At 42.2% G+C, this 24,904-nt stretch overlaps 1 protein-coding gene across 3 annotated transcripts in view; it reads left to right on the top strand.

Annotated features, from left to right (window-relative positions):
- Nucleotides 1-24,904, top strand: part of Aff3 (ALF transcription elongation factor 3) — a 462,391-nt gene that overhangs the window by 49,142 nt on the left and 388,345 nt on the right. The window lies entirely within an intron of this gene.

Below are 24,904 nucleotides of genomic sequence, written 5' to 3'. Positions count from 1 at the left end.
GGGTCGCAGTTGCCATGGTACTGTGGAAGGCACCGAGGATGCTAATGATACTGACAAGCATATTACTGATAATAATACTGGTAGCATCTATTGAGCATTTGCTGTGTGCTGTGTGTCCGACGCGGAGTGCTTATTCATGCATCTAATCATTTCATAGGCGTAGAGACTCTATAGAGCAAAACCGAGCATTAGATTAAAGAAATTTTTCCAAGGTCACCCTGCTGGTAAATGGCGGATGTAGGCATTTCAACAGAGATGCCTTTCTCTTATTCTTGAGACTGGGAGAGGTGGGAAGCCTGTGATACACTTCACCATTTCTTCAGCTTTCCCTCTAGAACCTGCTGTTCACATTGGGCACTTGAGGGCTCTGCTAACGGTTACCCCAGGGCAAAGACATGTGCAAGACTGTCCCAGGCAAACCATGGCTGGTCACATGTACATAGCCATTTTCAAACAATTATTTTTGAAGCCAAAATAACCCCAGTGACATAGGCTTATTTAGAACAGATGGTATATTGTAAACAGATGAAGGAAGAGAGCGGAACTGCTGGACTCCTATTTTGATTCTATCAACTTTATCAGGAAAATGATCTTCAAACTGGAAAGGGCAGAGTAAACATGGTTAGGAGAAATTAAAGCCTGAGATAGACAAGATAATGAGAGTTGCTAAAAAATGCACTCAGAAAAAAATGCATTTAGGTCTCCTGGGCAGGGAAGAACTTGGAGATTTGATTGCAGAGCCATTTTAGACAATACTTTTAGACAGTCAAGGAGAATAGAATTGCAGAAGATGGAAAATTATTTCAACCTGTGTGTCCCACTTTACAAGGGGGAAAATGGTTTAAGAACTGCAGATGGGTGAGATCTAGCAGCATTGAGCTGGTGTTTGGTAGTAAAACTGCAGTGAGTAGTGGGACAAACAGGTTTCTTTCAGAACAAGATTTTTCCTTGTTTGCATGGGATCATTAATGTACTACATGGAGGGAGGAGAGAGAGTGAGAGAGAGAATATTGATCTCTATGAGCCACTTGAGAGTCTCCCATGTCACAGACAAGAAGAAACGTGAGCTAGGTAACTCATGTAATTTGATGCATTTCTGTTTGTTGAGCAACCACTTCTGAATGGGGTAACGAGTAGACTAATCCACAAACTGGACCTAAGCCACATATATAGCCCACCACTTACTTATGCAAATAAAGTTTTGTTGGAACACAGGTCCATACCTATTGTCTTTGGCTGCTTTCACTCTACCGTGGCAGAGGGAGTAGTTGTTGCAGGGATTTCTTAGCCCACAGAGCCTAAAATATTTCTTCTCTCTGGATCTTTAAAAATTGATTTTTGGCTTGCTAGGATTGCTTAAAATGCTTTTATCAATGCCCTGGCTTCATTTCTCTATACATCTAACTCCTACCATTACAACTGAGTAAGAATTCTTGGGGTTGGGCTGGCATGATTGCAACTTGCAGTGAGACCTGAAGACCCCTGAGCCAGGAGGAAGGTGCTATGGAGAAATCTGCAAGGGGTCAGGTGCTATCTCTGCTTCCTGTTAGAGCCTGTGGTATGTAAACCGTCTCTGTAGAAGAAAACCAAGAGGGTTGTCCTCTTGATGAGGGAGCAGGCTGTGCAAAAGTTACCATACCAAAGTAGTAAAGCTGATGTTGACTACTGCTGTAAATTGCTGTCATTTTGTGGAAGCATTGAGTACCTTGGCCTCACTGTAATTCATGTGGACAGGAATTAAGGTTAACTGCAGAGCCACCATTTACTAAAGATATAGTCAAGAAAAGCAAAGTGCAATAAAGCCAATAGAAACTCCCGAGGACACTGTTGCCTGCATTTATGTAGTTTCTGTGCAAAGTAAGGATAAAGACTTTTCTGTATTCGCTCGGACTCTATCGCACCTGTGAATACAGCTAATTCAGCTTTTTTTCTCAAGGAGGATAATACTTAACGAAGAAGCCAACCACATTCTTCTTCAAGCGTGGTGATAGCTAGACAAGGCAGAAAGGCTTGTTGCTAGGAGGTTTCCAGTAGACACGAATAACTGCTGGCAAAAACATCAGTGGAGATCGTGCTAAGGTCTTCCTAAGAAATAGGGCCAATAGGGTGGATTACTGCATCTCTACTATTTATCTTTTTAAGGAAATTTATTTTTAGTACCAAACTCACATGGCTATGGAAGTTAACAAGTTTCTAGCTCCTCAGGGTAAATTGGCAAGCTAGAGACCCAGGAGAACCAATTGTTTTGAAAGCTAGCTGCTTTGACATGCAGGGAAAGCTGATGTTTCATTTGAAGTCCAAAGGAAGGGAAAAGATGGAGACCTAGCTGTAGGAGGTGGGAGGAGTTCTTTCTTGTAGGAAGGTCATTCTTTGTGTTTTCCTCAAGCCTTCAAGTGACTGAATGGTGCCTATTCGTGTTAGAAAAGGAAGGCTAGTTTCCTTAGGTTAAATGTTAGCCTCATTTGAAAGCAACTTCACAGAAACCCCCAGAATCATGTTTGAAATGTCTAGGTTACTGATGGCCTAACCAAGCTGACACTTGTAATTTGCCCCATGGTGGTCACCCAGTGCAGCATATTCTCTCTGTGGATGAGAAAATAGTCTCAGAGGGTGTCAGTTTCTCAGAGTAGTGTCCTGTCTGAGTCGGTGTCTCGGATGGCTCCAGAACCCGAGTGTACTCAATCCACAGCCTCGTATTCCTGCTGCCAGATTGCTCAGTAGATAGATAGAGGTCAAGTCAATGACTTCTGTGGCCCTTTCTACCTCCAGGATTGGTTAAACTGACTGCTAAAAGGAATGGAAGATCCATGTCTAGAAGGGAAAACCTAGATCATCTAGAATATAGAGCAGATAGCACTCGACTGAAGATGGTCCATGCAGAAGTGGCCAGTGTAGCTTAGGTGATAGCTTTGCCTTGTATACTTAGAATTGGGGCTCTGCACTTTATACATATTCACCCTCTTCAAGGAACAGCAGAAAGAAAAATTGAACCTTTTAGTGCCTTCAAGAGGATGAAGATGGCTCATCAGTCAGATGTCTTGCTAGCATACATAATTAGGGAATGGAAGACCACCATCAGACATCCCATGGGGAAGAGCTTTTAGCATGTGACCTTTTGGTGAATCAGCAGGTTTGACTAGAAAGATGCAGGACACTCAAGTTGGTCCCATGGTTGCTGTTTCTGGCAACCTTCATGGTAACTGTACCATGCTCTGCATCAAGAACCATCCTAAGTGATTAGCTGTGCAGATGACACATTAGCATCCCGCTCCACCAATGGCAAGATTGATCATCCCATGTGTTTTGTGCATCACAGAAAAAATTGGACAAGGAAAACCATTTTCTAACATACTACTCTCCCCCTACACTCATGGTCTTGAGCACATCCAATTTTAGGAATGACAATAAAGTCATTCAGAATGCTGCTCTCAGAGCCAACTTCTGCCAAACAGCAAAATTTGAAATTCCGTGGTGGCTAACATGCTGACACCCAACAAGGTTCAGGTGTTGTATAAATAAAGTCAACAGGCTGACTTTTGAGTAAAACATAATTTTCCAACTGCTGCCAAGAGGAAGCTAATTGATGCTAAAAGGTAAATATAAATGACTTTTTGATTACCTGTTGTTTCAGATTATCTCAGAGTCTCTTCATCATGACTGCAGAGACTTCAAAGCAATGCAGAGTAGACTCTCAGGATTAAATTTCCCCTCTACTTCCCTTCTTGCCGCATTACTCCACAAACCCCACTTAACACAAACCCCACTCTCGAGGAAGCCAGGAATTAGTTGCTTTGCTCTCTAATTATTACAAGTGTGTTAAGCAAATGACAGATAGATAAGAGCTTTGCATTATTGCAGGTGTGCATGCCCAGGCAAAATGCACCAGGAGGTTGAGGAAGACAAGTGAGCAATTGCCCCTGGCTCTGTCCGGCTCTGACAGCAGACTTCATTTAGGATAATGGTCTGTGGACTCAGAAAAACACTGGGAGTTTCTCAGGATGTACAGATGCATTATTTTTAGTCCCTAAATTGGTGGCAAGCAGACCTAGCAATTGAATGACAATTTCTAAATTAATTATAGATAGCTTAGAATAGAGTAGAGCCAGGCAGTGTAGGCACTATGAAAATTTGGTGTTATCAAGGCCCCCTTTAAAGATCTATTCTAGGGGACTGGAGAGATGGCTCAGAGGTTAAGAGCACTGGATGTTCTTTCAGAGGTCCTGAGTTCAATTCCCAGCAACCACATAGTGGCTCACAACCATCTGTACTGAGATCTGGAGCCCTCCTCTGGCATGCGGGCATACATCGAAGCAGAATGTTGTATACATAAAAAATAAATAAATCTTAAAAAGAAAATAAATAAATATTTAAAAAAAAGGATCTATTCTAAACAAAGGTGATTTTAGAGATGATACCCTTATTCCCCTTCTCTAAATTCATGTGGACAAAGGGATGGATGGGAGGAGCACTTCCTTTATTTTTCTTTATACTGTCACTTTGTAAGTTTGGTGTATTTCCAAACATAAAAAAAATGAAATGTTAATCTTTTTTCTTTCCCCTATCCACCAAGTTTTAATACTGTCATTTTCCAGAGACATTGAAAGATGACACGATTGCTCATTCTGGGATTAAGGCTTCTTGATATTACAGATTTAATTCCCTGTGAACTGTGAAAGACGAGAAACGTGACAACATGCAAGTGAGGGGAGGGCATGAAGAATCACACAGCAAGCTTTAATTCCTGCTCCCATCCCTCAACCCCTGCCCCACCTCTTACTCCCCTGCCTCGACCCTTAGCCCCCAGTCCTAGTCTGTGATTGAACATCTTGAGATCCTTTGAAAACCCCATTTGTGTTTTGTTGAATGCATCTGAGGTCTTGGAGGCTCACAGCCTGGAGAAGTATTGATTGCATTTACGGGTCCATTACTTAGGTAAACCAAATAATGTAACTGATCTCGGCTCTAATTGATCAAATCCCCCTCACAGTGTTGGAAAGATTGTAATCTAATTACTCTGGTTGCTGGTTTCTAAGGGGAGGGTTATATTTTGATGAAATTGACCCCACTTTAGCAACCTCGCTTTATCTAGGTTATCCTTTAAATACATCACAGTGTATGCTGTACACACATGAGCTCAGAGGCACAGCGCGCGCGCGCACACACACACACACACACACACACACCGTGCATGCTGTCCAGTTCCCTGGGCTTCAGCTTGATTCCACACTCACAGTAGAAAAGAAATGGAAGCCATGTTAATTTTTATCACTTGAACTCTGTAGCTTGGGAAAGGGGAATGATAAGATACCACTGTCAGGTTCAATTCCAGCCTTTCTTGTTTCTCCTGACAAGCTTTGCTTCATCCTAATTCTTTCCTTTTCTGGAGAGAGAAGATCTATTTTCGGCCTCAGAACATTGCAAGTGCGGTATGTTTGAGACCAGAGTTGAAAGCTGCGGAGCTGCTGATTTATTGGCTCCCAGGTTTTCACTAGCTCGTCACTATAGCAGCCCCTGCTGCCTCCCCAGAGGCATTAAACTGGTTGAGCTAGTGTTTTCCAGCTCTGGTTCAAAATAATCATTTTGCTTCCTTTAAAAACCCAATTTTATTTTCACTTATTTGTGGTGGGGAGTGGGGAACCTATACCCCAGCATGTATGAGGTCAGAGGATAGCCTGTAGAAATTAATGCTCTCCTTCTATTATGTGGGTCTTTGGGGATCGAACTCAGGTGGCGAGTACCCACTGTGCCATTTGGTGCCCCATGCTTGCCCTTCCTTAGTTAGACCTGGGCTATACTGATTATTTAAAATCTGCCCAGGAGCAGAAGTGAACAAGTATTTAAGTGGATCAGCTTGATGATCTACTTACCTGTTTTGCTTGGTTGAGACAGGGTCTCCCTCTGTAGCCCTGGGTGACCTGGAACTTGATATCTATACCAGGCTGCCTTTGAACTCACAGAGACTGACCCATCTGTGCCTTGTGGGTACTGGGATTAAAGGCTTGTACCACCATGCCCTGCTGAAGACACCTTGAATGACTGTTTTGGATAAGAGAAATGGACAAACCATTGAGAGAACTTGGAAGTTTAGGAAGTATCTTCCTTCTAAAATGGTGAAGTTACTGGAAAGTCCTGTGTCATTTACAAGAAATGTGGCCATCTGAGCACTTACGTCTCTCTAGGGGAGGACTCTAGCCGGTGTGTACTTTGGTGTGTGCCGTCTTCTTGTAGACCTCCTTCAGTGGGACTGTCCTCTCACTGGCTCTTTGCCACAGGGACCCATGGAAGAGGTTGCCTATATAATTGTGTTGTATGGTAATCAGTGAGTATGGCTAAGCACGTACACATCTCTGTGAGTGGCGTATGAGAAGGAAGTATGAGAGGATTGGATCATTCGAACCCCTTTAGGATCCTAGGGTATTTTTCTCAACTGAACAGGATCCTACCGGCACCACTTCCTTTCTTTTAAGAAGTCGTGTTTTTGTTAAATGTAGAATACTATAATGAAGTAAATGCAGTCAGCTATTTACATCCATGGGTTCAGTACCCAATATTTCAACCATCTGAAGATCAAAATATTGGGAAAAAAAATCACATCTGTACTGAAGATACATAAACTTTTTACTTGTCACTGTTCCTAAACAATACTGTGTAAAGATTGTTTGTCTGGTGTTTACATTTTACTAGGTATTGTAAATATTTTAGGAACAATTTAATCTGTAAAGGGAGATTTGTTTAGGTTAGCTGCTTACACATAGAAGTGACTTGAGCATCCAAGAATTGGGGCATTTGAAAGGATCTTGGAACCAATCTCTCATGGATGCTTAAGACAGAGAGAACCTGTCTGAAAATTAAGCCAAACATTATTTAGGGGTACATCTTTTCTAACAAGTACAGGATACCTCAACCTGGCCTGGTGTAGGGTGCCTGCATCTGTACAAAATGTCTTAGCTATTCTGGGGTCATAGATGCTTTGTTGAGTCAAAAAATATAAGTGATTAGAGTGTACATCCAGGGATACTGTGAGTGAGGACAGGAAACCATTTACGTGGGTTAATGCTGCCCTCTCATTGGGTTTAACGCCACTGCTCAGAACTTTACATTGAGAGCCATGCACTAACGTGTCTAGGAAGTTCTATGGAAGGACTTACGTGAAATGTACCCCTGATTTGGCCCCTAATCTGGCTCTATGACTACTTCTGTTTCCTCAGATTGTGATTTTAAAAAATTCCAAACTTGTGGAAACATTTGAAAATGGTGCAGTGAACGCAGGGGTGTGCTCCCCCAATGTTCGCGGGCTCACTTAACTGTGGCGTGCTAAAGTGAACTGCCCCACAGTTCTTGCTCTGTTGGCTGGACATGTGACGAGCGCTGCAGATCCTGACCGTCCTTTTCTAAATTCCTGTGTACACTTACCTGCTCTTACCACGAAAACAGCAGTTTCACATCAGTAAAATTTTATCTAGTCTTTACTCTGTATTTTTGTTTTACCGGTTGCCTCAGCATTTGTCCTCCTATGTATTATTTCCTTACAAAAAAATAACAAATCTGATCAAGGGTCTTACATAAAAATTAGTTCTTACGGTTCTTTAATCTAGAATAATCTCCCCACTTTTCAAAAGCCCTTGGTGACGTGTACTGTCTTGCAAAGCCCAACAGTTTTTGGTGAAGTGTTCCCCAGTTCCGGTTTGACTCCCTTTACAGAACAGTGCCCCTTCCAGAAGCCATAGGTTGCCACATAGAAAACTCAGTGCTAATTGTGTGATGCGGTCCTTCGAGTTATTGTTCAGGGGTATCCCGCAGACCTCCCCAAACAATTCTGGCTGTTGCCTCTGCTCTTGCCTACAAGAATTTGATGGTAAGACCCTATTGCTGAAGACAACACACACTTTGGTCACTGGACATGGAGAAATCAAGTTGGTACTGGCAAGGAAGCTTCCTTCTCTACTGGATGTTAGTACTGGAAGGTGCTACGTGCGTTGCTGTGGAGAGAAAAGTCAACAAATTTACCCAACTGTGAACTTGGCATTGCTGATTTCTGTGCCCAGCATGGGACTTCCACCCCTCAAACAGTCCTTGTATATGCAATGCCAGGCTGACTTTAGGGAGATAAACATTCTGTGTCATTTGATTTGTAATTGAAATTTCCTTTTCCTATGTTTAGAATAGAATTTTTAAGTGAAATTTGTGAGTATAAATACCAGTAAATAAACTTCATGTTAATTTTGAATAGAATTGCACTGAGTTCATTTGCATATTTGCTCACCATGTCTTAACATTTGCATTAGTGTTCTTGAGATAAATTACCATTGCTAAGGGAACCAGTAGAGCTTTGACATCACGAATGAGAGATTCCACGTAGATATCTCTGCAGAGATACCATCCAAGGGATTTGGAAAGCACTGAAAGAATATGCGGCAGTCTTTAAAACAATGAAATTGCTTTAAAGAATTTGCTTGTGATAAATTGGTTTCACTAATGAAATCATACACTTCCATAGTGCATTATGTATAAAACTAGACTAGGAAATAAATATAATTAAGGTAAACATGCCCTTCTAATTAGTAATTGTTTCTGCCATTTTAAGCAAATTTTAAGAGTCACAGAGAGCTGCTCCTCTGTAAACCTAATAATGAAGCTTGTGATAACAGGTGTAAATTAACACAATGGAAAACATTTACACTGTAACATGCCAAATTAAAAATGACATTAACAAGCCCCATTTTCAAATTCTCTGTAATTAACATTTGTTCAACCCAGACATGAATAAGTGCAGTAGAGTGGTGGATGTCTTTATTTATAGCTTACGATGTTTGTCATGGCTTTATCTTGGTTAACGTGTAAGCTGCAGAGAAGCATTCCTTCTCAAACTATGTCATGTTTATGTAATCGTAGACAGCCTGACATGATATTTACCGGCATCATTATTGTGGATAATATGCAGGTATGCCAGGAGAATGACTTTGGTTGGTGGTAAAGCTTGACATGAATTATGGGGGATGAGCTGAGCCGAGAGATACCCAGGTACATTGTAATAGTCCCCATGACATGATAAAATACTAGGATTCCCTCTAGTGCGCCCCTCAATACACATATGTGCTTCTAAGTGCCTTGAACCGATGTTTGTTTCTGCAAATAAATATTATCTTAAAGGCTTTCTTTTATGGTGCTAGTTAATATAAAGTACAAAGCGGAGAACAGCAGAAGCAGCTCTGCAGTTTAATTTGGCACCAAGGACAGGACGCTTTCTTTACTCCTGGTTGAGGGTTTCGTCAGCACATGGGCGAGGGCTTGGAGAGCTTCACCATGATTGCATTGATAAGCATTGGTTTAGCACTGAGTGTTGATGGTTTAAACTCAAGGTTTTAATTACCCTGAGTGGGTTATTATTTTTTTTTAAAGAATATCCCTTCATTTTTTTAAAATCAGAAATGGATGTCTTGATATTCTTTATGGGTATTCATCTTTTGATATTGTATTTTTGCAATTAGATGGCATATTTACTTATTTAATTGACACATCATTGTATATATTTGTAGGGTACATTGTGAGATTTTGACATATGTGCAGTGAGCAGATGATTAAATTAGGGTAATTTGCATATCTGTCACCTGAGACATTTCAGGTTTCTTTGTGCTGGAACCCTCAGAATTGTCTCTTAGCTGCTTTGAAACATGCAATAAATTATTGTTCTGATTAGATTTTTGTAAAAATGTCAAGAATATATGCAGTAGATTTTAAAAATAATTTAAAACATGTTCATTTTGTTTTATTTAGATCAATTAGAATTTTCCTAGAGTTGGGCCCTTGGGAATTTTGAGATTCAGTAACTCAGAAGTTTGGAAACTCAAGGATTTATTGAGAGACAGAAAAGTCACTCTGTTACCGTGTTCACCCTTTGCATAATTCCAGGACAGGGCAGGGAGGAAGGAGGACTGGAGTTTGAGGCCCCTCAAATAAAGAATGCACTCTTCACAGAATATGAACAAATACTATTCGAAACTCACTGCTCAAATAAAGCACGCTGAGCGAGTACTAAAAGAACTGTGTGCACATGTAACATGGCCAGCAGCTACCATAATGGAAGTCATAGAGGTTTGCAGGTTGAAACATTCATAACCAAAAGCATTTCATAAGTTAGAGGTATTCTGATTTGGGAATAGTTAGACAGATTCTGAGTGAGTGTTGACAGAGGTTTCTCTCTCACCCAGTCTCACAGCCGTTCAGTCCCAAAGAAACACACAGAGGGCTACATTAATTATAAACTGGTTGGCCTGTTAGCTCAAGCTTCTTATTAACTAACTTTTACATCTCAGATTAACCCATAATTCTTGTCGGTGTTAGCCACGTGACTTGGTACCTTTTATTAATGTTTAAAAACATTCTCATTTTGTTTCCTCTTCATCTGAGTGACGACTGCAGACTGAGCGTTTTCTCTTCCCAGAATTCTCCTATTCTGTTTGCCTTGCCTATACTTCCTGCCTGAATACTGTCTAATCAGTGTTTTTAAAAATCAATACAAGGGACAAATCTTTACAGGGTACAAGACCATTGTCCCACAGAAGCTGAACACCCCTCATCTGAAAAATCTAAATTCTGTTGACACAATGATTAAAGTATTTGCAAGCTGGAGTATTTACTGATTCAGATGTTCAGTGAGAGCGAGATGCTCAACGTTATTTTTAAAATATTATTTCAGCATATCCGGTGTTTGTTGTATGCCATTTGTGCATCACTGATTCTGTTACTCCACTCCCATTTTACAGATACAAAGAGGTTTAGTTACCTGCCCTAAGCCATGGATCAGTATTGGTGAATGCTCCTAAAGGCATGTGTATGCATATTTTGAAGGACCTCACTTAAAATGGTTAATGTTAATTGAGGCTCTTGGAGGGGGAGCTTATGTGTTCCTTAGCAGAATAAAGAGAGGTCGCATGTGGTGGGAGCTCAGTAATGGAACTCTATTCTGCTTATTAACAACCCACAGTTTGGCAGACACCACTGCAGATAACTGTAGAGGCAGAGTAGGAGTCCATAGTTGCAGCCACTGGTGCAGGTAACTGTAGACGCAGAGCAGGAGTCCACAGTTGCAGGCACTGCTGCGGGTAACCGTAGAGGCAGAGCAGGAGTCTTCAATTGCAGGCCATACTGCAGGTAACTGTAGACACAGAGCAGGAGTCTACAATGCAGGCCATACTGCAGGTAACTGTAGACGCAGAACAGAAATCCACAGTTGCAACCACTGCTGCAGGTAACTGTAATTGCAGAGCAGGAGCCCACAGTTGCAACCTCTGCTGTAGGTAACTATAGACGCAGAGCAACCATGCCGTAGAGGCAGAGTTCTAGCAGAAATTTGGCTGTTGCTGGTGTTCAACTCCTCTTGGCTTTCCGGTGCTTTCAGTCTCAGACTGGCACTGGACCCTGGGATAATGACAACTGCCAGTGGCTTCCCCTGTTCACTTCTGCTGCCTTGGCCTGTCCTCCCTCCCTCTGCTGTCTTCTCAACCAGCACCATTACAGCCAAGTTAATGAGGTGCATATGAGCCTCTGTTGATAAGATTGGAACTGATCCTCTGGGTCCCTGGGGCTCCAGAGGCTTTCCTTCCCAGAGCAGAGAGCTGTCCTATCCTGTGCTCCCTGAAGCTGGTTCTTGCCTGCCCCTTCGTATCTACCTCACAGTGCAAGGCAAGGGTCTGACCAGCTGGAGGGCCAGACAGCAGCCGGCTGCCCTCGTCTAGAAAGCCAAGCCTTTCGGGGCACAGCCTTTTCTCCTCTGGCACGTTTATAGATTATTTTTCAAGTGACGTAAACTTACCGAGTACTTTCACAGCAAAGCTCAGAGGTCACCCTCTGAGGTTTATTGTTTGCTCTGAATACTCAGTTTTATGCCACGCCGATCATCCAGTGGCCAGCGAAGCAGCAAACATCGGGCCCATCCACAGAGAAGGTGAGACGGTGTGAGTTTTTCTTTACTGCCTAGGGAATTTTATTATGTTACCCTTCAGCTGCTGTGGTAGTGGGTCAGGAAAGTGAACTTATGTTGGCGTTTGGATTTTTTTTTTTTAAGCATCTTGGAAACAGCTACAGAGCTTGAGATCTGTTGTATTCTGTAACTGAGGCTCTGAAGGAAGAGAGAGAAGGCTATGGTATTTGGAATATTCAGTTATTCCACACTGGGCTGTTACCACCCCCAATACATGTCTTTTAGTGGACAGAGGTAGATGGAAAGAGAAAGCTATCTCAATCAGAATGTTTTTCCCAACATGAACCTACAGAGTGTTTGTGTCAGTAAGTGAGTGTTGAGGGGCTGTCTTCCATGGGACAGGATCCTGATAGATACCAAGGGAGGAAAGACATGAAAATGTGGGCTATGCCCTTCAGGCACCAAGGGCATGGCAATTGAGAACCCAGGCACCTTGTGGCAGAGGGAAGTTGTGAAAAGGCTGAAGTCACAGCTCCTAGATATGTGTTCAGTCCAGACCCTGTGGCCAGATGGGAAGAGAGGACTCTGGCGTGGCGAGATCTAATTACTGGAGTCAGATGCTCAGGTGCGAGCTGCTGATTAGGAAAGCCCAGAGCACATGTGCTCTCAGGGGGCTGGCCAGGGTTAAAGACGGCGACAAAATAATTCTGGCAGCGAATTTAAACACGAACCAACCCTGTGAGCTGCAAATGTAGAGCTGGAGACTGGGCCTCCTTGCAGCATAAAACGTGAAAACCGCAGTAACTGTTAGAAAACCCCAGTCTTCATGCTGGTTTCCCCGGAGTCGGTGGAGACAGATACCCATGAACAGTGCCTTTTACAGGTTCGCCATTCTCCTGCCTGATGTGTCGGATAGACGCAGTCGTGAAAACAGTTGTTCTGTTGTGTGCATCAGTGACTAAGAATGTTTTATGTTTTAGCATCTTGCAGAGACCTTTTATTTATCTATGTTCAGTTTCTCTGAAAATAAAATATAAGTGTAGTCTTTTTGGACCTTTCTGGACATCGCAACATCAGTTCATTTTGCGCATTTTGCACTCTCCCAAGCCCTCCCCATCCCCATTCCTTACGTGCAGCAGAGCTGTGTATTGTGTACATGTCTCCCAGCTGGGGAGCAGCACAGTCTGGCTCTTAGCAAAGGATGCTTCCCGAGGCTGTGGGGGAACAGCAGCCCACACTGCCATCCCCACCTGCCCTTCTCATTTGGGGATGAGGCCACAACTTTATTCAGAGCCAAATTGATATCCTTCTGACGGAAGCATCTGGTTCTTTGGCAGCTCTGCAGGAGTGATCTTGGTCGTTGGAGAATTTCTCCAGCGTTTATCACACGGTTTTGATATTGAAGGGGTTCCTGGCATTTTAATGTCCCAGTTTCTGGGCATGAAAAATGTGGAAGAGCTGAAGTCTGTTTGCACTTGTAAAGCCTCTTTGAAGTTTTTAGGGATTAAAAGAAATCCTTCCCACTTAGCGAAACATTCTTCAGAGTTGCCTTTCACCTGTATTCGCGGGCGGATTTCCTCCTGCTTTCGTTCAGCACCCGTGCGTCTAGTAGGTTTACACCAGAGAGAGCAGCCAGTAGGAACTGTACGGGAATGGCTCTTTAAAAACATCCAGCTAAGGAACCTAAAGTTACACTTGAGATCTTTCTTCATGTATGTGTTCAGATGAAGTATTGGCTGAGCAACTCTGAGGGTTCAGGCAGTGTGTGAGTTTATATACTCACCCAGGTTCTTCAAGTTCTTCCATCTCAAACCTCAGAGTCGTCTTGGTGCAGGTGTATTAGAGCGTTCCTGTCACTCAAATAATTGTGCAGGCTAGATACTTACTTAACTCACGATTTTGGAAGCTGAAGGTCCAAACTGCATGGAACCAGGTCTGTCAAGATCCCTCTGGCTTCGTCCCATCTCAGAGCATGGGTCATACTGTGATCAAAGAGCTCAGGTGAGTGGTTAGGGTCACATGATGAGGCGGGAAGCCAGGATGAGAACAGGGGAGGCTTCATTTTTTTCCTTAAAACCTCCTCAAGAGAAGTAACCATTTCGCCAGTCCTAGGAGAGCACTCCGCTTCAGTTCTGCACACTGCCAGTGACCTAATCGCCCTCAGCAGGCCCCACCTCTTAGGACCCCCTCCCCACCTCTCACCACCATACTCTAACAAATCCACTCATGGGGAGCACCTAGACCACGTCCAAAGCACAGCACAAGGTCTGTGTTTTGTCTTGGATTCAGTGGGTTTTCCTGTTTCTCCAGATCCCATCACCCAACCATCATTTCTGTGTCGCTTGCCTGTTTGTCCATTAACATCCTAATCGTTTGATGCCTTCACAGAGGTCTGCACTGTGTCTGCAGCTTGCTTCATCTACAGTAGCTTATGTACCACATGAGCGCCATGTTCCCATTGCATGTCTAACGGTTTCAGACACAGCGGTGGAAGCGATTGGTGTTCTTACGTGTTGGTGGCCAGATGATCCCTCAGAAGCAGAGTGCTTCCCACTGGAATGTATTTGTGTTGTAAAGAAAAATGAGATGGGAGATGAGGGCATGACAGAGATTGATGGCAGGTGCAGGCCAGCACTCACTGGGGTGGCCAGGGAGGCCCATTGGCAGGGTGACATTTGACCTGAGATCGGAGAAGTGAGCCACACAGAGGTTTGGGTGAAAAGCCTTGGAAACAAAAGAAACAGCAGGGACAAGGGCTGTTCAAGACACAAAGAACAAAGAAGGAAGGCCAGCATGGCAGGGCAGTATGAGCTATGGTGGGTCGGGGGTGGGGTGGGGTGCTGAGGTTGTAGGATGAGGAGTGGGTAGCAGGACAGACAGGGTAGGGGCCTAGCAGGTGACAGTGATGAGTTTGACATCAATTCTCGATGCAGAGGGAAGCCATGGGGAGTGTAAAGCACAGGAAGAATATGATGTCATTAACACGGCAGGGCTGTTCAGTAAATATGATGGTCATAGTATTGAAAGTCTGCATGTAATACTGTGTAATAGTAGCCCGCATACTAGCTGTGGTGTAAATATCCTTTCTATGTGTTTGGTTGAAAGCTGAAGGAAATGTTTTATGCAAAATGCGCCATTGGATTGTATGCGTCTGTGTTTCTACCTGCTTAATACTCATCATTTGGAGAAGAAATATGCAGCTTTAGCCACGTGTGGGCATAAATTGTTCATTGGAGTAGGGCATGCCAATTTCAGCTAAGGTCTCTTCTTAATTTTGATTGTGCATCCCTTGTGGTTACATGTCAAAATATGACACATCAGCATGGGCCCAGCTGGATTTAATGAATAGGAAACCGTGGGATTTATATGATTTGGGGGCACGAGGGGGGTTTTGTAATGCCAGTTCCAAAGATAAGTGGCACAGAGGTTATTTGATTAATTAGACATGCACAAACTCTCACTTCAGCTTCCTGCCCATTGTCTGAACACTAAACACTTCAGATTTGGTGACTCTGCACTCCAGGATTAAAATTGGGACTTCCTTTGCCATTACCAGAATAGCTGTTTATTTAACATTGATGTCTTTAAGGTAAACTTTGTTAGTGCCCTGCATATGTATTCTTTTTATATGTATGTGATCTCTTCTAATGTATGCATCAAAGGCCCTGCTTCCCAGAGTTCACAGCCCTTTGTGGTAAGGTCCATCCTCAGAAGTTTCTATAGAATGTACCACCATGTTTGTGCACTTGGAACTTATTTAGAAGACAGAACACCTTTGTGAGATATGTCTCACAGAACCATCAATCACTTTCAACTTTGACCTTTGTGAGGTTATACACATTTGCGCAGTTGGTTTCTTTGAGAAGATCCAGAGGCCTGGATTGGCTTAACTGTCAGATGAGGGAGAGAGGAGTGTGCAAGTGTCAGTGGTGAGTGGGCAGTGTTGGCAGTGAGCCTCTGCCACCTGGACCACAGGGACGTTGAGATACGTGAAGGGTATCCACTTCTCTCCTCCAGGGACAGTTCCCAGTTAGTAAGCCAGACCCTTTCACCCCACTAGGGAGAACCACCACTCCAAACCTCTACACCTTGGTGATTCTGAAGGAAGCTAATAATAAGGTTTAGCAATAGTTATAACAAAGTCAACTCTGGCAGAACACGATCTACAGATTTTAATGCTTTATCATTGATGTCAGTTTTTCTTGTGTTGTCTAGCAGAATTAAACAACTCCTTTACATAAACTCTGCTTCACAGTGACAAGGTAGTGACTTGCCTTTCTCCAAAAGATATACAGGCAGGCATGACTATGCCCACTTCACAGTTAAGGACACTGACCATTTCTCTGTTGGTAGGAATCTAGAAAGTTGTGCTCCTGAGTCCCAGCATGGATTTGCTGCTTCCATAACTATTGCCTGTGGAAGGAGCTGCTGAATGCAACCGTCTGAAAAGTTGAGCTCACTCTAGTCTTACAGAGGCCATAATAATATGTATTATTCTAGAGCCATTTTTCCTGCTTGCATATCTGTATAGCAGGTGAGGGGATCTCAGTTCTAGGATTACTTTTATAGATGGTTGTGAGCTGCCCTGTGGGTGCTGGGAATTAAGCCTCCAGTGCTCTTATCCGCTGATCCATCTGTCTTGCGGCGTTTTCATTTCTCTCATTTTTGATCATACTGTGTTCTTGGACTTGTGGGCTCTCTGAGTCTTGTATATGGTGCCCGTTTTCATTTCTCTCATTTTTGATCATACTGTGTTCTTGGACTTGTGGGCTCTCTGAGTCTTGTATATGGTGGTGTTTTCTCCAGGAGCTGTTGGAAGGACAAAAGTAAAACAATCGCACCCTATGGCTGTCTTTCTGGAATAGAACAATGCTGTAGCTTGGGTATTTGGGGGTCTTTCTTTTTGTAGTGCACTGTGTGGGGACACGTCTATGGGATTCGTCCCATTTTGTCTCTCTGTAAGAAAATGGCAATCTGATTGGGTGGGCTGTAAGGAGTAATTGCCACAGTACTTAAAAACATTGGGCATCTAGAAGGTGTGAATGACTATAGGCTTAGAAAGGTCCAACAAGAAAAATAAGACAGATGAGCATACGGGTGTGTTCCTGTGATAAGGTGAGGAGATTGTGAAATAGAGACAATTGTGTCATGATGGTGTCTGACCCCTCAGAAAGAAGGCACAATATTTGGATTTTTGTGGCTAGGGGTGCTGATCAGATGTTCATCAGGCGGAGGTCAAGAGACTGTATGGGAGATGTCTAAGACGTAGAATGGTGAAGGTGGAAATGTCTTTCTCATATGTTCACCGAGTGTCTTGTAGGGAAGTCATCAAGTGTTGTGGAGAAGCAAGTTGACGTGCCTCCATCCTAGAGAGAAAATAAGAACAACTTTAGTGTATGGGAGGGCTCGCTATGGAGGAGAGACAGCTGGCGTTTTAACTGGAGTCAGGTGAGCAGAGACCCGTGAATGCTGTACCCCGGGAGCAGTCCCTGAAGATCTAGCTATGGACACACAGCAGAACTGTTTGAGGAGAGTCATGAAAGAGTAGGTCGGGGTTCCATATCATGTGAAGTGTCCAGTCATCAAATCTGGCGGAAATCCCTTGAAAGAACATGAATTTGACAGGAACTATGCTAGGAAGCGATGGTAGATATTTTTTTAAGTAAGAGAGTGTGTGTGTGTGTGTTGGGGGTGTGTGGTAACTGCTTGTCTGTGCCGGTGCTCGATAGTAGGTTCCTCCAGCACTTGGAGTCACAGGCAGTTGAGAGCTGCTCGACAGGATGAGTGAGGAGAATTGAGCCCTGTTCTTCGCAGTAGCACAAGTGCCTTTAGTGCCGAGCTTTCTCTCTAGCACGCAGCATAGATTTCTGAACAGGAAAGTGGGGGTGGTATTTCATTTACCCAATTATACATTTCAAAACTGCTGTAAAGTTGTTTTTCTCATGATAAGAGTAAAATAAATTGATTTCAGAAAAATTCAAAAGCAGAAAAAAAAAAAAATCCAAAACACCAGCCCAACCCCAATTAAGCAAAAAGCATTCTCCTGTCCCAAAGACACAAATTAAGCCACTGACATTTTGTTCCATGGGGGACTTCCCCATGCAGATGTGTGTCCTGGTGACAGTCACGGGAGTTGTTGGGACTGGTGCCAGTCTCTGTACCCCCAACTGTAGGCTATGTGCCGCCTTTCGTTCCCATTCCCCAGTGTTTGTAAAGTACGTGGGAAGTAAAGTCAAAATCGTCTTTGTGTTTCCAGCTCCCAAAATGGTCGAGATTGTTTCTTCTGTTTGGTGACTTTCTGTAAAGGCTTTTTGCTTCGTCCAGCTTCTTTACAGATAGGTGTCTGTGTGTTACCAGGGGGCGGGGGTATGGATATTCCTGGGTTTTCTTTTCAGTTTTAGAACAATGTGAGACATGGTATTGATTCTGTAATCCTGCAGAGAATGAGCTAAGGGAATAAATGGTTGTTTTGTTTTCATCTGTGGGCAAGAAGCAGCTCCCTTGTCATGCAGAAAAGCAGACAGGAGACATGCCACCACCTCTGCTGAGACATCCCTGGGCCCTGAACTGGTCTGTCTGTTCCTCTCTCTCTCTCTCTCTGCCTTTGTTGCTCTTTCATCTTGGTATTTTCCTTTTGTCCCTCGTGGCTTGATGAGGCCTTTCCAAATGAGAGGACAAAGCCAAAGCTTTTCTGATTTGAAACATCAACTTAGAAAGTTTTTCATTTAGTTGTATAATTATGATATCTATAGAGTCCCAATTCATATAATAATCAAGAAAAAAACCATAAAACGCTTTAAAGTTGTACCTGAGTGCATTGTTTTAGACCTTTTTATGTAGCTGAACTGTCCTCCTGCCTCTCTCCTTACTTCCTCCCTCCCCTCTTCCCCTCCCCCTCCCTGCCTTTCCTCTTTCCCAGCCCCTCTGACATGCACGCAGACATAGTTATGTTGTACTTCAGAATGTTGCCAGCCATGCTGTCATGCATGTGGTGGTCCCATAAGATTGCATTGTCTGGTGACATGGTGGCTGCCTTGTTTTTTGTGCCCTCTATGATGCTCACATTGGCAGAATTGCCTAATGATGCATTTCTAAGAATGCATCCCCATTGTTAAGCAATACAAAATTCTCTGTATGTGAAATGTGTATGGTCAGGTTTGATAATTTCTCATATGTATGGATTATACTTATAGAAGTTTCAATCTTGAATTTATCACTAGATATCATTACATTTGCTCTGAGAACAGATTGCTAATGTTCAGCTTGTCTAGCCGTCCTGTTGAGTTTCCTTTCCTAGTGTTCTGATGGTTACATGAGCCTGTGCTGTGCTAAGTACTTTGATAAGAAGGTATTGCATATACTGCTGACGGTTTCTTTGGTTCTTCTGAGATGCATTTTATGTGTACGTTGTTTTGCCTGCACGTATGTCTGCATACGACCTGTGTGCCTGGTGCCCTCTGAGGACGCAAGATGACTTTGGATTGCCTAGAACTGGAGTTACAGGTAGTTGTGAACCACTGAGTGGACCAGGAAATCGAGTCCTCCTCTGGAAGAGCAGCCCATCCTCTTGACCGATGAGCCATCTATCTATCTCCCTTTAGCAAATTCTTACAGATGAAAGTATTGATTTAAAGTGGTAAACTTTTATATAGAGTTTTTGAAAATTGTGAAATTTCCCTTCAGAAAAATTTATTCATTTTGGTACCAGAAGGAACATATACAATTTCTTGCTAGAATAATCTAGATTGAGGGCCATGATTTTTAGTTATTTACCTGCCTGCTAGGAAAATGATAATTTTCATTTTCAATTTTCTGTTTTTGTATCAATGACGAGCCTCACCTCTTTCTCTCTCTTTCCACTCATGTCTTAACTCCAGCTTGTTCTTTTATATGTTTATTATCTTTATGTATATTAATACCATAACTCTACCTCTTCTGTCTTACATATTTTCCCTCAGTTTATCTCTTTATTTATCTCCTTTTAGACAAGGTTTCATGTAGCCTATGATGGTCTCAAAGGCATAGACAGTGAAGCCAAGGATGGCTTTGAACTCCTGACCCTTTTGCCTCAGGCTTCCCAGTGGTAAAATGCCAGTTATAAATGACTATGCCAAGTTTACTGTTGGTTTTTTTAACTCTGTGGTAGTGTTTTGATATATAGAAGAATATATTTCTGTTCTCTTTCATTGCTTTAATAACTAGAAAGACCTCTGTTTTTTTCTTGTTTTATGGATTTATTTTAAAAAAAATCATGATTCTTTAATTCAACGAGTTGAAATTATTTTTAATATAAGAAAAGATGAAAATGTGTTTTCCTTGAATATTTTTCCCTGTTTTGGTTTGGTCTTTGGTTTTTTGTTTGTCTTGACACAGGGTTTCTCTGTGTTACAGTCCTAGCTGTCCTGGAACTCTCTTTATAGACCTGCTTGGCCTTGAACTCAGAGAAATCCACCTGCCTCTCCTTCCTTGGTGCTAGTAATAAAGACGTGTGCCACTACGCCCAACTGTTTTCCTGAATATTTTATCTATTATTTCATAACCCTACAGTGAGCTTATTGAAAACCTTATTTTCTTCATCTCGTCCTAATATCATGAAGTTATGCATTAGAAGAGCTGAAAAGGCACTAATGGGCTGTGATCACATGGGGGCAGTTCTATGGCTACTAAATGTGGGGGCTAGGAGAAACCAGTATAGGTCAGATCCTTAAGACCCTGTGTGACCTGAAGGTAAGAGGGAGACAGTTGCCAGGACGGAGTGTGATAAAGTGTAGTAGGAGGCCACTTATTTCCTGGCTGCCGAGACTCCTGAAATAACTGTACAGAAACTGTATTAATTAAATCACTGCTTGTCCTGTTAGCTCTAACTTCCTATTGGCTAGCTTTTACTTCTTAATTTAACCCATTTCCATTATTTTATATTTTACCATGAGGATCGTGGCCTACCAGCAAGGTTCGGGTGGCGCTCCATGCCTTCTCCCTGACTCTACCCTCTTTTCCCAGCATTCAGCCTAGCTTTCCCTGCCTAAGTTCTATCTTGCTATAGGTCAAGCCAGTTTCTTTATTCATTAATCAATAAAAGTAACACATAGACAGAAGGACCTCTCACACCAATAAAGTCTGAAAACCAGCACTTTTTTTAAAAGCTTGCTCTGCATTTTCAGTTTTGGTTAGAATCATATAAATTACCTGTCTCTGTGCATGGAGCAACCGAGAGGTAGATGAGGGAATTCAAGGGACCGAGAAAAAAACCCGGCTGTCCAGGCCATGTTTCTTCAAGCACTACCATCTCAGTCCCATGCTTCTGCACTTACAGCATGCCCTATAACATTACAGCATGCAGATAATGTCCATATTTGCCAGTTCCCTAGACTTTGAAGGCATCTCAGCATAAAAAGGCATGCATCACAGTGTTAGGTCCTTAGTTTTCAACATCTGGAAAGCTGTACCCAAAGACCCCAAGTGCTTAATAAGTCAGTCCGCATCCTTTACATTAGAGTATTGAAGACACATTCAGAGTATTGCAGACACAGCTATGTGTTAGGATCCAGGGATAAAAAGGAAGGTTATTCCTCATCAGCTGCTTTAGTAAACAGAAAGGCAGAGCTAGGACTGACCCTGGAGCCTGTGACTCCAAGTTGTGCTTTCTCGAGGGCAGCCTACTATCTGGAGTGTGTACTACCTATATGCAGCCTTCTCCACTAAGACTGGGTAATAGATGTGATCAGGTTGCTCTGTTTGTGGGAGCCTCTGGGCCCTTGGGTTCCTGAGGAGTCATTTGACTGCAGTGGTCCTGTAGTTGGTGAGCCTGGTGACTTTGGTTGATTGATGTGATTCATTCTTTGTGGTTTGGAAGCTCCTTGTACACCAACAAGGCTTCTGGCTAGAGATGAAGTTTGGCTAGTTCTGTGAGAATTCTCTTAGCTAACAGAATGTTTCCTATAGGATGCTGTAGGGTGAAATACGTTTTCCTGACATCTTTGTTGTGGTAAAATTGATGTGAGGCTAGGTTGGGTCTTGTATCTGTAAAACATATTGTAACTTGTGCATGCAAGTGATGCCAGACCATAATTATAATGGAGGGATTTGGATGTGGGTAGAGAATGGGTGGGGGAGGGACATGGCTGGCACAGGTAAAGTACTCATGTTGTAGCTGTGCGCTTTGTTGGTGGCCGTGAGGATACAGGAGCTGAGGTTTGGGTGTGTAGTGATCCCAGAGCAGTGAGCAACAAGAAAAGGATCTGAGTCGTTCCCAGAGGCCAGGAGCCAGGTCCTCACAGTGGCGGGGAGCAACACTCATCCATTAAAATAAAAGAAAACTCACATGAAACAATTAATGCTGGTGACATTTAATATGTCAGACACAGTGGGCTTGAGCGACCTTGTTGGATGAGTGCGTGTGATAATGGGCCTGTGTATTGTGTTGCTTTCTACTTTGGTAGCTTGTACATATCTTTTAAAGGGCTCTTTTATGGGTGCTAGATCAAAAGCCTGGCATCTGTAATTCCACATCGATTCTTTATTATGCAAAGTATATTTTAGTATCACTCAGAACCGCAGTTGAAAGAAAAACGTTTCTTTTTTGATAATCTATAAACATGCACCAATATTATAGTCTAGAAAGTCTTTGCAGATTAAACAAATTTAAAATGGAAAAATTAGGTGTCTCTGAATTTTTGTATTGGCAGAAGCTAATCTTTCTGAGGAAATTTTTAAATAATTCTGAAATGAAGAGATTGGTGTGTTTGAGAATAGAGACTAGTCTGTCCTACTGATTTTGTTGGTTAGATTTCATTTCTGTTATATTTTTTTACACTTAAGCTTATATTTAGAAGAATGAGAATTTTATTGATATGATAATTCTTTGTTGTTTCTATATTCTGCATAAAACAATGTTTTACCTTTTTCATCTTACAGTACTGTTCAGTGTACTTTTTATAGGTTGCCATAGAATCATTGTTTCTATGTGTGTTTTCAGATTGACACATTGAATAAAGAAATTGATTTTCCTTGGCATAAAACTAAGTATAGAGTCATGCAGGGAAAACCTTTGGAAAACAAATAGAGCAATCCCCTTGTCAATGCTAATGTGTCAGCTCTTCAAGCTCCGTGCATGAGTGGAGTGATAAGCAATCTAAGAACAAGCATTTGGTATTGATTCTCCAGTCTCAAGTAACAAGTTACTGCTTCACTTCTTATTGAGAATTAAATCAAAATAATTTGGTGCCTATATTATGTCTTGTGTGAATTCCTTTGCATGATTTATGCACTGCAGTGGAAAAGTAGACAGATGTTGAAGAGTCATAGGATTTTATAGATGTATAGCTTTTTATCTGTGTACAAATTACGGTTGTAAAGGTTCTTCAAAGTTTTGTAGAAGAATGCTACAGAATTTGCATTTTCTATGAACTCTGATAAACCTGTATAGTTTTTTTTCCCTTTAAGAGAAACAGCAAGTGGGAAATGCTTATTTGTTAAGGATTCACAGACCATTTTGCAAATCAGAACTGATTATTACTTGAAGATAATGTGAGAAATAAAAATTCTGTGCTGTTTTCTGCTCTCAATTTTAATTTTTTAATAATGAGATTTATTTCTTGTTCATGCTATACACACATAATTTTTTTTGAGACCCGGTTTCTCTGTGTAGTTTTGGAGTCCATGTTGGAACTTGCTGTGTAGACCAGACTATCCTTGAACTCCACCTGCCTCTGCCTCCCAAGTGCTGGGATTAAAGGCTTGTGCCACCATTGCCTGGTGAATGTGTGGCTTTTGAAAGGAAGCTCCATATTCAAGCTTATATACATTTGACAAAAGAAGTCATAAAGATATAGTACATCTGAACTCCAAATGAGTTCTAGTCATATGTGGAATTATCATTGGATGATGACAAACTGATTGCAATGTAAGTATTAAAAGTGCAAAAGGTCAGGAATGACAAGCCAGTCTTGGAAATTCATTGTAGGACTTACTTCACAAACTTTATTAAATCTGCAGTCATTGAGGCATGTAGTGTTAGTGTAAAGATAGACAGGAATAAAAAGGGTCTCCTCATCTTCCTTTTTCTTTTTCTCTCTCTTTCTCTCTGTCTCTCTCTGTCTCTCTCTCTGTCTCTCTCTCTGTCTCTCTCTATGTCTCTCTCTCCCTCCCTCTCTCTGTCTCTCTCTCTCTCTCTGTCTCTGTCTCTGTCTCTCTCTCCCTCTGTCTTTCTCTCTGCCTGTGTGTAAAAGACCTGAAATATTACCAGTCTTGGCTCTGCAAAGCCTCGAGGGCATGTGGTCTTTTCAAAGACTGGTGCTTAGTCAGTTGGATTACCATATGGAGAAGAGTTAAAAAACAGTCCCCACATTGCATCAGAATGGGCTTCATCCCACAGCTGCAATTGGCTGTGCACAGTGTGAAGCAGCGGTCAGGTTCGGTTCAGTGAGTTGATTTGAGCATCAGCAGAACACAGATCACTGGTCCGATTGTACAGAAAGTTGCAGAACCTCAGAACTCTCCCTGGGCATCCTTCTAATCATTATCCTTATCCCCTCTCCAGAGGTAGCCATTATGTTCAATCCCAAGACTATAAATTACAGGCACTTTGTGCATTTAGTTTGTACACCGTAGAGATACAATTATATAGTAGGTGTTCTCTCCTGCTTCTTTCATTCAGTGTTGCATTATCACATATATTTATGTTGTTACATGTAGCTATAGTTCTTAGAGATTACAGAGTGGTGCTTAAAGGCATGGAATATCCATATAAATCATTTGGAATTTTTCTGCACGGGAGATTCATCCTGTCTCTTCCTTACCCCATTTACTTATCTGTTTAATAATTTGTTTTTGTCAGTGTACTGCTTTAGGTAATCCAGTACTACTTGTTCTGAACTTGTTCAGATTTTTCTAGCTTTAGCCAGTCGGAGATGTTTCAGCTGACTCCTGAATGCCTTTAATAGATGCACTCTATCGTGGTACTGTTATCTTGAGCAACTTCTTGCT

The sequence above is a fragment of the Chionomys nivalis genome, chromosome 19, assembly GCF_950005125.1.
Source record: "Chionomys nivalis chromosome 19, mChiNiv1.1, whole genome shotgun sequence".
NCBI classification, from domain to species: Eukaryota; Metazoa; Chordata; class Mammalia; order Rodentia; family Cricetidae; genus Chionomys; species Chionomys nivalis.
This window is presented reverse-complemented; position numbering and strand designations above follow the sequence as displayed.